Source organism: Pinus tabuliformis, chromosome X (genome assembly GCF_031772625.1).
Source record: "Pinus tabuliformis cultivar Carrire ecotype Pingquan chromosome X, CPIR1, whole genome shotgun sequence".
NCBI lineage: Eukaryota > Viridiplantae > Streptophyta > Pinopsida > Pinales > Pinaceae > Pinus > Pinus tabuliformis.
The window spans coordinates 130,693,821-130,707,434 of NC_142308.1; the positions used below are offsets into that span (position 1 = coordinate 130,693,821).

Genomic DNA, 13,614 nt, shown 5'->3' on the forward strand with positions numbered 1-13,614 from the left:
CCAATTTCCTTAGCCATAATAAACGAAATGAACACCCACACTAGGATGTTTTGCCTAATATTCACTTTGAAATATGTGTCACATGACCTTGGTTATTATTTTTGCCCTTATTAACTTTATTAAAATTAAATAAATTATGCTCTAAATAGAAAAATAATGTCCAATATAATAAAAAAATAAATATATTGAAACTTTTATTTTTTTATATATATTTTATATTTTATAATTTAAAGATTTTTTTTAATTTTTAAGTGAAGAAATTTGATTTCTCTAAATTTACTTTAAATCAGTATTTAAAATAAATCTATGCTGGTAAATTTAAAAATTATCACATATAATTTAAAAAAATTGAAAATTTTAAAAGTAAACCATTTGGGAAACAGTTTTCTATGTTTATTAAAGGAATGTACTGTAAAATCTAAGGTCCGTTTAGCTTACATATTTCTCAATTCAGAAGGAAATTATGGTTATTTCCTATTGAATATTGAGTAACTTGCGTTGTCAGCTGAATCTCCAAACTACTTCGGTCCAATTCCTGGGAACGGTCTCACAATGGCTGATACGTGATACGCATGATGGGAACGGTCTCACATTGGATGTTGCGAGATGGGCAGTACGACATGAACTTTTATAAGCGATCTGTCGCCAAATAGCGCATGCAGAGCAGCAGAACTGAAGCTCAACGGGTCTGATGAACAACAATTTTTGTTGTAACTCGCAACGGGGAGTTCTTGCAGGAACTCACAACGGGGAAAGAGGATTGTTGCATAGATTTTATGATCTGTTAAAAGGGATATATTCTCCATTATTATTGGGACGAGCGTTTTTCTCCTGAACTTCTGAATGCTTTTCGATGGGGCTCTGATAAGCAGATTGCAGAACAGGTGGGGGAACTGGGTTGTTGTTGGTAATGTGACAGGGAATGAAGAATGGGTGCTGGAGTGCTTTTCTTGCCGTGGGTCTGCTGTTAGGATCGCACGATAACATTAATTTTATTAGGTCTATGGCCTCAGCACTTACACTCGGTATGAGAGAGGACAACCGTTCAGTAGCATCAACAAACCTAAACTCTTTTGGAAAATTATAATTCAAAGATGCAGCGAGAGCTAACCCATGAAGCCATGTTTGGCTATTGGGACATCCAATCACAGAGCAAATTTTATAAATCTGATTTACCTCCCTTGAGCCACCAAAGAGATTGCAGCCAGCCAAAAGTTGCGCCATGATAACACCCATTGCCCAGATGTCAATGGCGAAGTCATAATCAGTGGATCCAAGAAGCAGTTCCGACGCTCGATAGGGACGTGTCACAACGTATGATCGGAGTGGCTGCCTTGATTGAAGTAGCAGGTTTTTAGCCAACCCAAAATCTGCAATTTTAATGGTGTCTCCACAAACTAATAGATTATTTGGCTTCAGATCTTGGTGACAATATCCTTGCTCGTGCATGTATGCAAGCCCCTTGAAAAGCTGGAAGAATAAATTGCGCACTTCTTGCTCTGAGAATGGATGGCCTCTGAGTCTCATGAGCTCAGTCAAATCACAATCCATACACTCGAGCACCAAATATAATGTGTTACTCTCCATTATCACTTCATGCAGGCTTACTATATTGGGGTGAACCAATTCTCGCATGCATCTCACCTCTGCAATATTCAAGCATTCCTCATACGCACTGAAACTTCTCTTGAGTTTCTTGATGGCAAAAATATTGCCCATCATTATCTCCGTCGCCTTCCGAACGGTTCCATTAGTTCCTGTGCCCAAAATCTCTCCGAGAATGACATAACGATCCATTGGCTCTGAAATTTTAAAATAACAACATTGAGCCTGTGCCGAAGTACTCTTAAGAATTCATACATTAAGTGAACTATGCCACTGTAGCCACTTGATCCAACTTTTTCTTGCTTGATCTTTTCTCTCCTTTTCTTTCTCTTCATTCTTTTGCCTTTTTGCCTCAATACTAGAATGATCCAAGAATACTCTAAGTGTCTAAGAGTATGAGAGAGGGTGAGAGCTCCAGAATTGAAGTGAAAAAATGTTTTATCGATAAAAAGTTATGAAGTGATTTTCACAAGCCTTTTTATTAATGAGACCTCTATTTTCTCCATTTTCTGTTATTTTCATTCATTTTCCTCGTCACATGTAACCTATGACCTTTCACCTTCATTTTCTCCTAATTTCCATTATTTTCATAAATAAAATATCAATTAATGCCACTTGCATTTCCAAAGCTTTTACCAATTTCCTTAGCCATAATAAACCAAATGAACACCCACAATAGGATGTTTTGCCTAATATTCACTTTGAAATATGTGTCACATGACCTTGGTTATTATTTTGCCCTTATTAACTTTATTAAAAATAAATAAATTATGCTCTAAATAGAAAAATAATGTCCAATATAATAAAAAAATAAATATATTGTAAAGTAAGAAAAAAATTGTAAGATGTTTAAACCTTATATTTTTTTTAAAAATTTCAAAGTCTAACTTCACGAATTTATGTCCCTATTATACTATAAAATGTTTTTAAAATATTTTAATGTTACTTATCTATCTATTATATATGATTTTAAAAATATATATATATATATATATATATATATTTTTCCATAGAAAAAACCATCCTTTTATTAAAAAAAGGGAATACATATTAAATGTATGCAGATCACCGAGACTGTATCCACCAGCATTTGAAAAGCAGAGAAGTCTCAGCTGACTAAAAAGTCCGCTCGCTGATAACCAAAACGAGCTACCTCAAGGAAGAAGCATCCTCCAAAAAAAAAATGCTTTGCAGGAAGTAGGTTCACGCAGATGCAACCGCCGCCGAGCCTGATATGGAGGCCGCTGGAATCCACAGTAACAACTAAAAGGATTCGGGCAAACAGAGAAAAAAGAGAAATACTAAACGCTACCCGAGCTTCCACCAATGGGGAAAACGACCCAAGAAAAACGCCAGTAAAAAACAGAGGAAAGAAAAACATAAGGAAATAGAAGAAACAAGGCGAAGCATTTACAATGGCTACAGAACTGGATTGATAAATTACACAAAACTGGGTTGCTCGATAGATCGAACCACCCCGTTTTCAACCTCCGAGACCGACCACGTCCCCATCTCCAGCTCAACTCCTACTTTGGAGAAACGATCCGCATCAAAATTCCTTTCTTTATAGATGTGACTAAGAGAGACCTCTGTGAAGCGACTCCTAAGGCGAGAAACTTCTCTAAACAGAGAAAACAGAGTAAGATTTCTGCAACGCTGAGCCCCGTTAAACCACTTCACGACATTCATGGAGTCCCCGAAGATCTGAGCTTCACTCACATTTCTAGAAATGAGCCAGCTGAGAAGAAGATGAAGGGCTTTTAATTCGGAAAAGTTATTTGAGCCCTGCCCCAGGCCTATTGATGCTTTAACTGCCTTCTCCTTCGAAAAGTGGATGATCAAGCCAGCTCCACATCGACCATTATTGTCCGAGGCCCCATCGAAGTAAGCCTATGGAATAGAATAGCTAATGAGTTCTTGACACACAGCTCTGGAAGGAGACGGAGCCTGAGGAATAGGTATGCTTTCATAAATGGCTGCTCCTTCTGCTGCAAGTCTTCCAATAGGGAAGACCGAATCCATGAAAATAGCTTGATTTCTAGCTAGCCAGGTCCCCCATGTGATGAGTAAAGGAATGGTTCTTTCTCTATCGTTTGAGGAATCATTCCACCATCTCTACCAGGCCTCTGAAAGCGCCTGCCCTTCCCATTTGTAAGGGACCGTTATCATGCTTAGCATTTCGGCCCAAAGGCTGGAGTTAAAAGGGCAGAGGAGAAAAAGATGCTGAGTAGTTTCAGCACTGCCTTTACACAGAGGACATCTGCCAGGACCAATCCTACCTCTTTATTGAAGGAAATCCCAAGTAGGCACTTTCTGGAGTAGGACACACCAGAAGAACAATTTGGATTTAGCTGGTCCTTTTAACTTCATAACGATTTAGCGCAAAAATCCGGGTTCTCCCAACCTTTTTGAGACATCATCCATTTATAACCTTCTTTTGGAGAATAAACACCATTCTGTGCAAAAACCCATTTTAGCTCATCCGGAGAATCTGAAAGCCTAACTGAGGAGTTGAGAAGGTCCCTAATATACCTGGCCCATTCCTCCAACCTGTCATCTACCAAATTTAACCCTCTTCCTTGAAGCCACCCTTGATTCCAAATAGAAGAAGCCCCAGGATCAGCTACGTGGTTTAGAGTGAAAAGACCCCTGTCTTTTAAATCTGTGACCAATCCCTGAGATAGGGTAAATCCCTCTGAACAACCTATCCAAGGATCTTGCCCCAATCGGACCTGTGTTCCATCTCCCACAAGCCATGCCAAACCTTTCTCTATGATGTTAACAGATGCAACCACTTCTTTCCATACCACCGAGGAGTTTTTGGATGACTTTTGCTGCAGTCTAATCCAATCTAGCGTTGTCAATGGATCTATATATTTCCTTTTAATCACAACAGTCCACAAATTTTCCGTAGTAATGATCCTCCAAGCCAACTTTGCTGCAAGTGATTGGAAGAAGCAAGCAAGGTTTTTGATGCCCCATCCTCCCCACTCTTTAGGGCGAGCTATTTTGTCCCAAGCGATCCATGGGGTAACCTTCTCCGATTTAGACCCCGCCCACAGAAAACCGCTGCATAATTTCTCAATAGAGTTTAGGATTCCTTTGGGCACCCATGACAGACTAGCCCAGTAGACTGGGATTGCCATCAGAACTGATTTGATTAACACAAGCCTACCTGCCCGAGAGAGCCACTTGTGGCTCCAATGTTTTAGTTTCAATTCCAATTTGGTAAGGATCGACTGCCAATATTTTATCCTATAATTATCTGGTTTCAGATAGAACCCCAGATATTTGAATGAATCCTCCAATGATTTAATTTCAAAATTCAAAACCATCGCCACTCTGCGCTCCTCCTCTCTTGTCATACCTGAGCAAGTAAGAGTAGATTTTCTCCCATTTATGCATAGGCCAGTAGCTTTCAGAAATAGGTCCAAGATCCTCTTGAGCGTCCTACAGTCCTCAAGACTGCCATTGCTGAAGAGGATTATATCATCCACGAAGAGGAGGTGAGTGACCCAGAAATTTGCAGCAACTTCGATTCCTTTCAGAGCTCCTTGTCTTTTAGCTTCTTGGATCAAACAACTTATGCCATCTGCTGCCAGCAAAAACAAAAGGGGAGAGAGCGGACAGCCTTGGCGCAGGCCATGTTCAGGACTAAAGAAGCTGGAGGCTGCTCCGTTAATCAGGACTGCTATGGATGAAGATGAAACACAGCTCATAATCCATCTAACAGATTCAAATCTGAAGCCCAGATGAGTTAACAAAAGTCTAAGGTATAGCCAGCAAATTCTGTCATAGGCCTTCGATAAATCTATTTTCACCACAACTCCTTTTTTCTTTCCAGCGTTAAGACTATGAAGCGTTTCTTGAGCAACTCCCACAGCTTCATGGATTTGCCTGCCATCTAAAAAACCAAACTGCTCCGGAGAAACATTTTTAGAAAGGAACGGTTTTAGCCTGACAGCAATGATTTTGGCGATAATTTTGTAAACACATGTACACAAAGAAATAGGCCTGAAATCGCCAAAGGAACCAGGAAAATCTGATTTGGGAATGAGAGTTAAAAATGTAGCATTAAAGGGTTGAAAGATAGAACCTGAACTCTTGGATTCTTCCACTACATCCACTAACTCATCTCCAATGAAATCAAATAATTGCTGAAAGAATTCCACGGTCCAGCCATCCGGACCGAGGCTTTATCCTTTTGCATTGATTTAAGGACGCTTTCAACCTCCGCTTTAGAAATAGGTGCCATAAGAGAGTCATTGTCTTCCTCCTCAACAAAACGTGGGAAAATCTGGGCAACCCTTATAACTTCTGCAATTGATGCTTCACCTAGAGCTTTAAAGAGGTGTTTCAAGTAATTAACCCCCTCATTAGCCAGTTCTTCGAAGGAAAGTGCTAATTCACCATTTGCTTTCTTCATTTCCCAGATTATGTTTGAGTTCTTCCTCCCTTTGGCATAATTCTGAAAAAACTTAGAGTTTTCATCCCCTGCCTGTAACCAGATCGCTCTGCTTTTAAGGCGCCAGCTTTGCTCCCTGATCTGAAGAATTCTCCTTCTTTCCATCTCCAGCTCCTGAATTCTCTTTCGAGACTCACCTGTATCATAGCCAAAACTTTCTGGGTCTTCAAGGAGGGCAAGTTCGGAATTAACAGCTTGCATTGATTCTTCTTCCTTCTGCTTCTTTTGAGAGGCCCAGAGTTTGGAGGCAGCTTTCATCCTTGATAAGTTTTCCATAAAAAGCTTACTGCGATTCTCATTTTCATTGTCAGCAGCTTTCCTCCAAGTATTGTGAAAGAGACTAGAATATGATGCATCCAAAAGCCAAGAGGAGTTAAATTTAAAAGGAATACCTGGCTTGGAAAGATCTCCCTTCACTTCCAGGAAAACCGGAAAGTGATCTGAGAGAGCTCCTTCTCCAACCTAATGCCTGAACGCCTGTAATTTCTCAGCCAGCATATCACTTATCAAAAAGCGATCTAATTTCTTCCCGATCCAATCATCTCCTATTCTGCGATTCCTCCAAGTAGGACGCAATTTTGAAGGGGCAACATCCACCAGGGGCGACGAGGCCAGTTTCTGATGGAAGAAAGCAGATAGGGGATCAGCTCTGGCATTGGCCCCCCAAGATTCAGTAAGGCCCAGAGAAAAGTTTACGTCTCCACCAATGATAAGATTTGGATGCGCCAAAAAAGACTTAGCGAAGAAAGAGTTCCATAATTTCTCCCGCTCCGAAATAGGACCATAGATATTGAGAAAGAGGAAGGGAATATAGAGTTCGATGGAGTAAAGTTCCATCGCCAGAAAATTTTCTGTCCCCCAGGAGGATATTTCACACGCCACCTTCACATTAAACCCCAAAACCACACCTCCTGAGTGACCATTTGCATCCATTGCATGAAACCTCCAACCCGGCAGAAGCTTTTGAAGACAGCCTATAATTTCATCTCCTTTCCCAGAGTTTCTTGAAGAAAAAGAATATCAGGCTTGTTGGACCTGACCAGATCCTTCAGAGCTAGTTTTTTAGGAAGACTAGCCAAACCCCTGCAGTTATAGGATAAAATGATCATCTAAAAATCTCAGAGGGTGTTTTCTTTGCTCTAAGCACCCCTGGCAGGGACAACTGCTTCCCTCCAGCAATATCAATAATTGCTTTCAACTTTGCCTTTGACATATCTGATTTCCTCCCTCTTAGCTTCCTCAAACCTGTGGACACCTCATCCGTTGCCAAACCGCCTACTACCGGAACTTTCCCTTTCCTGGTGGCTAAGGGTCTTAGATTGTAATGAGGTTCAAGGCCTCCATCTCCCGGAGGCGTAGAGACGAGAGTAGGCACAGAAGAAACCGCCATAATAACACTATTGGATGGGCCTGGTCCCATCCCCAGGTCTGGCATATCATTTGAGAGTTGGCACAACAGACCCACCTCGCCACAACAAGACACATGCATCGCTCTTGACAAGTAAGGGGAGGAGGACTGAGGGATTATGGGACAAGCCTGGTTCGATTTATCCAATACCGGGCTTGCTGAGAGGCCGACTGTAGAGATTTGAGATGATACACATGCACTAGCTGTCACCTCAGGCTGCACATTTTCATTTCCCCCCATGTGCTCCAGACCTAGCTCCTGAATGCTAACCAAATCTTCAGCCTGCATGGGCTGAACCTCTTCCTTCTGAGAGATTATCTCTTTGTTCCCTTTTTCCTTTAAATTAATCTCATCTTTCCTCTGCCTTCGACGACGGCGATGGCCAAGAGGGCATTCCCAAGCCAGATGTCCGTAAACTAGACATCGATGGCATCTGAAAGGAAGATTTTCGTAGTCCAGAGTCTGGATAAACTCTAGGCCTCGATACCTCAGAAGCATAGCATCTGCCAGACCTTCCTTGGGATTTAAACTTACCAAAAGGCGGGCAGCGCTCCAGTCATGAGTATGTAAATAAGATTTATCTGAATCAAGAAACTTACCCAGCGTAGTACCGATTGAGGAGAAGGCTGAGTCTGTCCAGAGATGAATAGGAAGACCCATTAGTTTAACCCAAACTGGAAACTCCTCTGTTTTTTCTTTCTGGGCATCAAAAAGAGGCGACCATTTCCTGAATAAGATAGGTCTCTTTCCTAGGCTTCATTGCTTTGCCAACACCCATTCGGCATGCTCCTTCTGTCCAAATCTTATACGGATCTGTCAAGCATCTTAATCTCTTCAGGTTGTCCTGGAGCTTCTTTCCATTCAGCCAGAGCCCATTGCTATATGAAGGCCACCGAGAACTTCCTTCCACGAACTCTGCCCACTAGGAGAGTTTCAGAGGCTTCCAACGCCCGGTCTATGTGGATATCGACGCCAAAAACACAGCTGGGTCTCTCCTCCTTTTTCTTGAAGATTTTAGATTTCTTCCTCTTTCCTCTCACTTCCTCCATCTTGCCTTCTCCCTCTGCTACCTCCAACAAATCAGGACTCCTTTCAGGCTGGAGGTATTTGCCTTCATTTAGCACCTCGGCCATCCTAGAAACCCCACCCTCCGATGCTGAAAGACGGCTTTGGATTTGTCCCTCTTTCCCTGAAATGTTCAAATCCTTTCCCATCTCTTCTTTAGTTGAGGGCTGAGCAAAGCGTGGAAACATTCCTTTCCACATTATATTCCCCCCCGACCTCCGATCAATGGCATCTTCCTTTGCTCCTGTTTCGGCTGCCTGTTCCAAACTTGCTGCCTTCCCTGACTTCTTCGGAAAGAAACATTGAAGGTTCTCCTCGGACTCTTCAAGTCCCCAACAGACAAGGAGGTCTTTAGGCGAGGGATCAATGTCCAACGATTCCTTTCCACAGAGCCACTCCCGCATAGCGCCTGCCCCGGACTCCATGCATGCCAAAAGAAAAAAACAAAAACTAAAGTCTCCTGCGACATCAGGCCCACAGCCTGCTGCTCCCCAAGCTCAGCCATGGCCACCTAGGTCCGCTCGGGAAATCTGTTGAAAAGAACCCTGATCTTCCATGGTCGCCCATTCACTCTAAGCCTATCCAATTTTAAAAATATATATATGTATTGAAACTTTTATTTTTTTTATATATTTTATATTTTATATTTTAAATATTTTTTTTAGTTTTACCTTGAAGAAATTTGATTTCTCTAAATTTACTTTAAATCAGTGTTTAAAATAAATCTATGCTGGTAAATTTAAAAATTATCACATATAATTTAAAAATTATCTGTACTGTAAAATCTAAGGTCCGTTTAGTTTACATATTTCTCAATTCAGAAGGAAATTATGGTTATTTCCTATTGAATATTGAGTAACTTGCGTTGTCATCTGAATCTCCAAACTACTTCGGTCCAATTCCTGGGAACAGTCTCACAATGGCTGATACGTGATACGCATGATGGGAACGGTCTCACATTGGATGTTGCGAGATGGGCAGCACGACATGAACTTTTATAAGCGATCTGTCGCCAAATAGCGCATGTAGAGCAGCAGAACTGAAGCTCAACAGGTCTGATGAACATCAATTTTTGTTGTAACTCGCAACGGGGAGTTCTTGCAGGAACTCACAATGGGGAAAGAGGATTGTTGCATAGATTTTATGATCTGTTAAAAGGGATATATTCTCCATTATTATTGGGACGAGCGTTTTTCTCCTGAACTTCTGAATGCTTTTCGATGGGGCTCTGATAAGCAGATTGCAGAACAGGTGGGGGAACTGGGTTGTTGTTGGTAATGTGACAGGGAATGAAGAATGGGTGCTGGAGTGATTTTCTTGCCGTGGGTCTGCTGTTAGGATCGCACGATAACATTAATTTTATTAGGTCTATGGCCTCAGCACTTACACTCGGTATGAGAGAGGACAACCGTTTAGTAGCATCAACAAACCTAAACTCTTTTGGAAAATTATAATTCAAAGATGCAGCGAGAGCTAACCCATGAAGCCATGTTTGGCTATTGGGACATCCAATCACAGAGAAAATTTTATAAATCTGATTTACCTCCCTTGAGCCACCAAAGAGATTGCAGCCAGCCAAAAGTTGCGCCATGATAACACCCATTGCCCAGATGTCAATGGCGAAGTCATAATCAGTGGATCTAAGAAGCAGTTCCGGCGCTCGATAGGGACGTGTCACAACAAATGATCGGAGTGGCTGCCCTGATTGAAGTAGCAGGTTTTTAGACAACCCAAAATCTGCAATTTTAATGGTGTCTCCACAAACTAATAGGTTTTTTGGCTTCAGATCTCGGTGACAATATCCTTGCTCATGCATGTATGCAAGCCCCTTGAAAAGCTGGAAGAATAAATTGCGCACTTCTTGCTCTGAGAATGGATGGCCTCTGAGTCTCATGAGCTCAGTCAAATCACAATCCATACACTCGAGCACCAAATATAATGTGTTACTCTCCATTATCACTTCATGCAGGCTTATTATATTGGGGTGAACCAATTCTCGCATGCATCTCACCTCTGCAATATTCAAGCATTCCTTGTTGAAAGTATAATTTCAACTGTGCAACAGTTGAGCCATGCGGCAGCATGAGGACAATAAACCGGGCGTATCGGCAAGTCGGCATATCGGCAGGTTGGAGCATCGGAGGCAGGCAGCAGCAGCGATATGAAATATCGCCGATATCGCATCGGCGAAGTCGCAGCGGAGGACTTACAAAGTGGTTTTGTTTTTGTGCGATGAACGATCGCCGATATCGCATCGGCACATCGCTATCGGCAATATCATAGGGTCGGGGTCTTTAACATGAGTAAAGTTGCGATGCGATGAAGTGCGGACCCGATGGCTTCCCAAAACCAAATTGTATAATGTTTGTTTTTTCGTTGACCGCCGTGGAGGAAACGCTGAGGTCTTTAATGCATTTATGAAGGTTGGTGGAGGCCCGTCTTAAATGATTATGGGCACATACGTAATTTTTGGTGGAGTCCCATTAATATGAGCATGGGCGCATAGTTTTAATTTTTTTTATATGTTTTATATTTCTTATATACGGCATGTGTTAAATATATAAGGTATGGCACACGGGAAGTTTTTTTAGGGTGTGCTCACAAAAAATACGAGGGAGCAGTAAAAGGAAAAACACACAGCAGTGTGTAAAATGTGAAGAACCAGATGATGTAATTTTTGGTGTAGGGAAAAACCATGTGTGGTTCTGCACAGCAGTGCATAAAGGAAATGGTGGAGCGATTTTTGTAAACCTGTGTTATTTTTATTTACAGCAGTAAACTTATGTAAACTTTTATTACAGCAGTAAGTTGTTGTTTTTCACAGCAGTGAATATAAAAGGGATTTTACAGTGGTAAATCTTTGCATCAGGTTTTAATGAATAGAATGTTTTAATGATGGTGAAATACTTTGTTTCTTCATGAAATTTTTTTTAAGTTGTCTGTGCACAAAAATCCTGTGGAGGTAAAACAGAGCATTGCCTCTGTGTTTAGTTTGAATCTTGGTTTTGGTATTTTCCCCATTCCGAAAATATCCCATCAGTGGTATCAGAGCAGGCTTAGGCTCTTTGAAGGTGACAAAGAAGCTGAAAGAAGGACCTGTTGCAGCAGTAAAACTTCTCAAGCAAAGTGAAGGCTCAGTCAAGAGAATACTCAGGTATTTCACAAAGTTTTTTTGTGTTGCTGAAGAAACAGTCAGCTGTTTAAACACACAGTCAAGGATTTAGTGGCATAGATCAGAATACAAGGAATGGCCAGCACAAGCACTGGTATGGGTTTGTTTAACACCCAGCTCCCACAGTTTAATGGGAAGAACTATGATTATTGGTCAATAACTATGACAGCCCTGCTTGCCTCCCAAGACTTATGGGAAATAGTTGAAGATGGCTTTGAAGAACCAGCAGATGAAACTGAGTTCAATGCATTAACTCAGGGAGAGAAGGATCTGCTTAAGAACAATAGGAAGAAGGATTCAAAAGCCCGAGTGTTGTTGTATCTAGCAGTAGACCAGAGTATGTTTCCAAGGTTAGCAGCAGCTAAGACAGCCAATGAAGCATGGCAAACCCTCAAGACAGCCTATCAAGGCATGGAGAGAGTGAAGACAGCAAAACTACAATTGCTGAGGAAGGATTTTGAGAATCTGAACATGAAGGAGTCAGATAACATTGACTCATTCTTCACTCATGTGATTGGTGTAATCACACAAATGAGAACTCATGGAGAAACCATTGAAGATAGAAGGATTGTGGAGAAAATATTGAGGGTCTTACCCTCAAGGTTCGATGCCATAGTCACCACCATTGAAGAGACAAAGGATCTCTCAAACTATTCAGTTGATGAGCTACATGCATCACTGATAACACATGAGCAGAGGTTGAGTAGGAATGAAAACTCATCTCTTGAGCAAGCCTTCAAGACCCAGATGTCCTTTGGAAGAGGAAGAGGTCAAGGCAGAGGAAACAAGAGAGGAAGAGGCAGAAGCCAGAACAGAGGTGGAAGGAGCAGCCCATCAAATGCACAAGGAAGAGGCAGCAATCCAAATCAGAACCAAGGCCAAGGCAGCAGCCAACAAGGAGGACAATATCATGCTCAAGGACAAAGGTATGATAAATCTAATGTTCAATGCTATTATTGCAAAAAGTATGGATATTATGCAAGTGATTGTAGAAAGAAACAGCATGATATGAACACCAGAAAAAATGCAAATGTTACTAGAGAAAACAGCAGTCAAAGTAATGTGTTGTTAGCCTGTAACATGGCTGAAACAAACAGTGAGGAAATTTGGTTTTTAGACTCAGGTTGCAGCAACCATATGACAGGAAACATAGCCTTCTTTTCTGCCTTAAATCAGAATTTGAAATCAGAGGTCACACTAGGAACTGATAGTAAAGTGTCTGTTATGGGAAAAGGGGAGGTAAAAATATTTACAAAGCAAGGAGAAAGGAAAACCATAGCAGATGTCTACTATGTCCCCGGAATGAGATGTAACCTATTGAGTGTTGGACAGCTTATCCAAAAGGGTTACAATGTTTATTTTGAAAATGATGTGTGCACCATCATGGACATACCACCCAGCAAAAGATGCATTGCTGAAGTGAAGATGACAAGGAACAAGATGTTCCCTCTCAGGATCCGGGCAGATTTGAAAAACAAAGGAGAAATTGCAGCAGTTACCCAAGAGGCTTTCCAAAGCGTGCCAAAGGATGAGAATTGGTTGTGGCACTTGAGATTTGGACATCTCAATTTTGGAGGTCTAAATTTATTGAGCAGAAAAGGAATGGTAAAGGGATTACCATTGATAGAGAAACCGGACAGCCCATGTGAAGGCTGCATATTGGGAAAACAACACAGAGAAAGTTTTCCATCAGGGAAAAGCATAAGGGCAAAGGCACCCTTAGAGATTATCCATTCAGATTTGTGTGGACCAATGCAAGCTCCATCATTAGCAGGCAGTCTATATTTCTTGACATTCATTGATGATTTTACAAGAAAGACTTGGATATATTTCCTTAAAAACAAAAGTGAAGTGTTTGAGAAATTCCAAAACTTCAAGGCATTTGTTGAAAACCAAAGC

The 13,614-nt window shown here is 41.3% G+C and overlaps 2 pseudogenes; both read right to left on the bottom strand.

Annotated features, from left to right (window-relative positions):
- Window positions 1–774: 774 nt before the first annotated feature.
- Window positions 775–1,797, bottom strand: LOC149138782 (cyclin-dependent kinase F-4 pseudogene; annotated as a pseudogene).
- A 7,887-nt stretch (window positions 1,798–9,684) lies between these two features.
- On the bottom strand, window positions 9,685–10,497 carry LOC149138783 (cyclin-dependent kinase F-4 pseudogene; annotated as a pseudogene).
- Window positions 10,498–13,614: the final 3,117 nt, after the last annotated feature.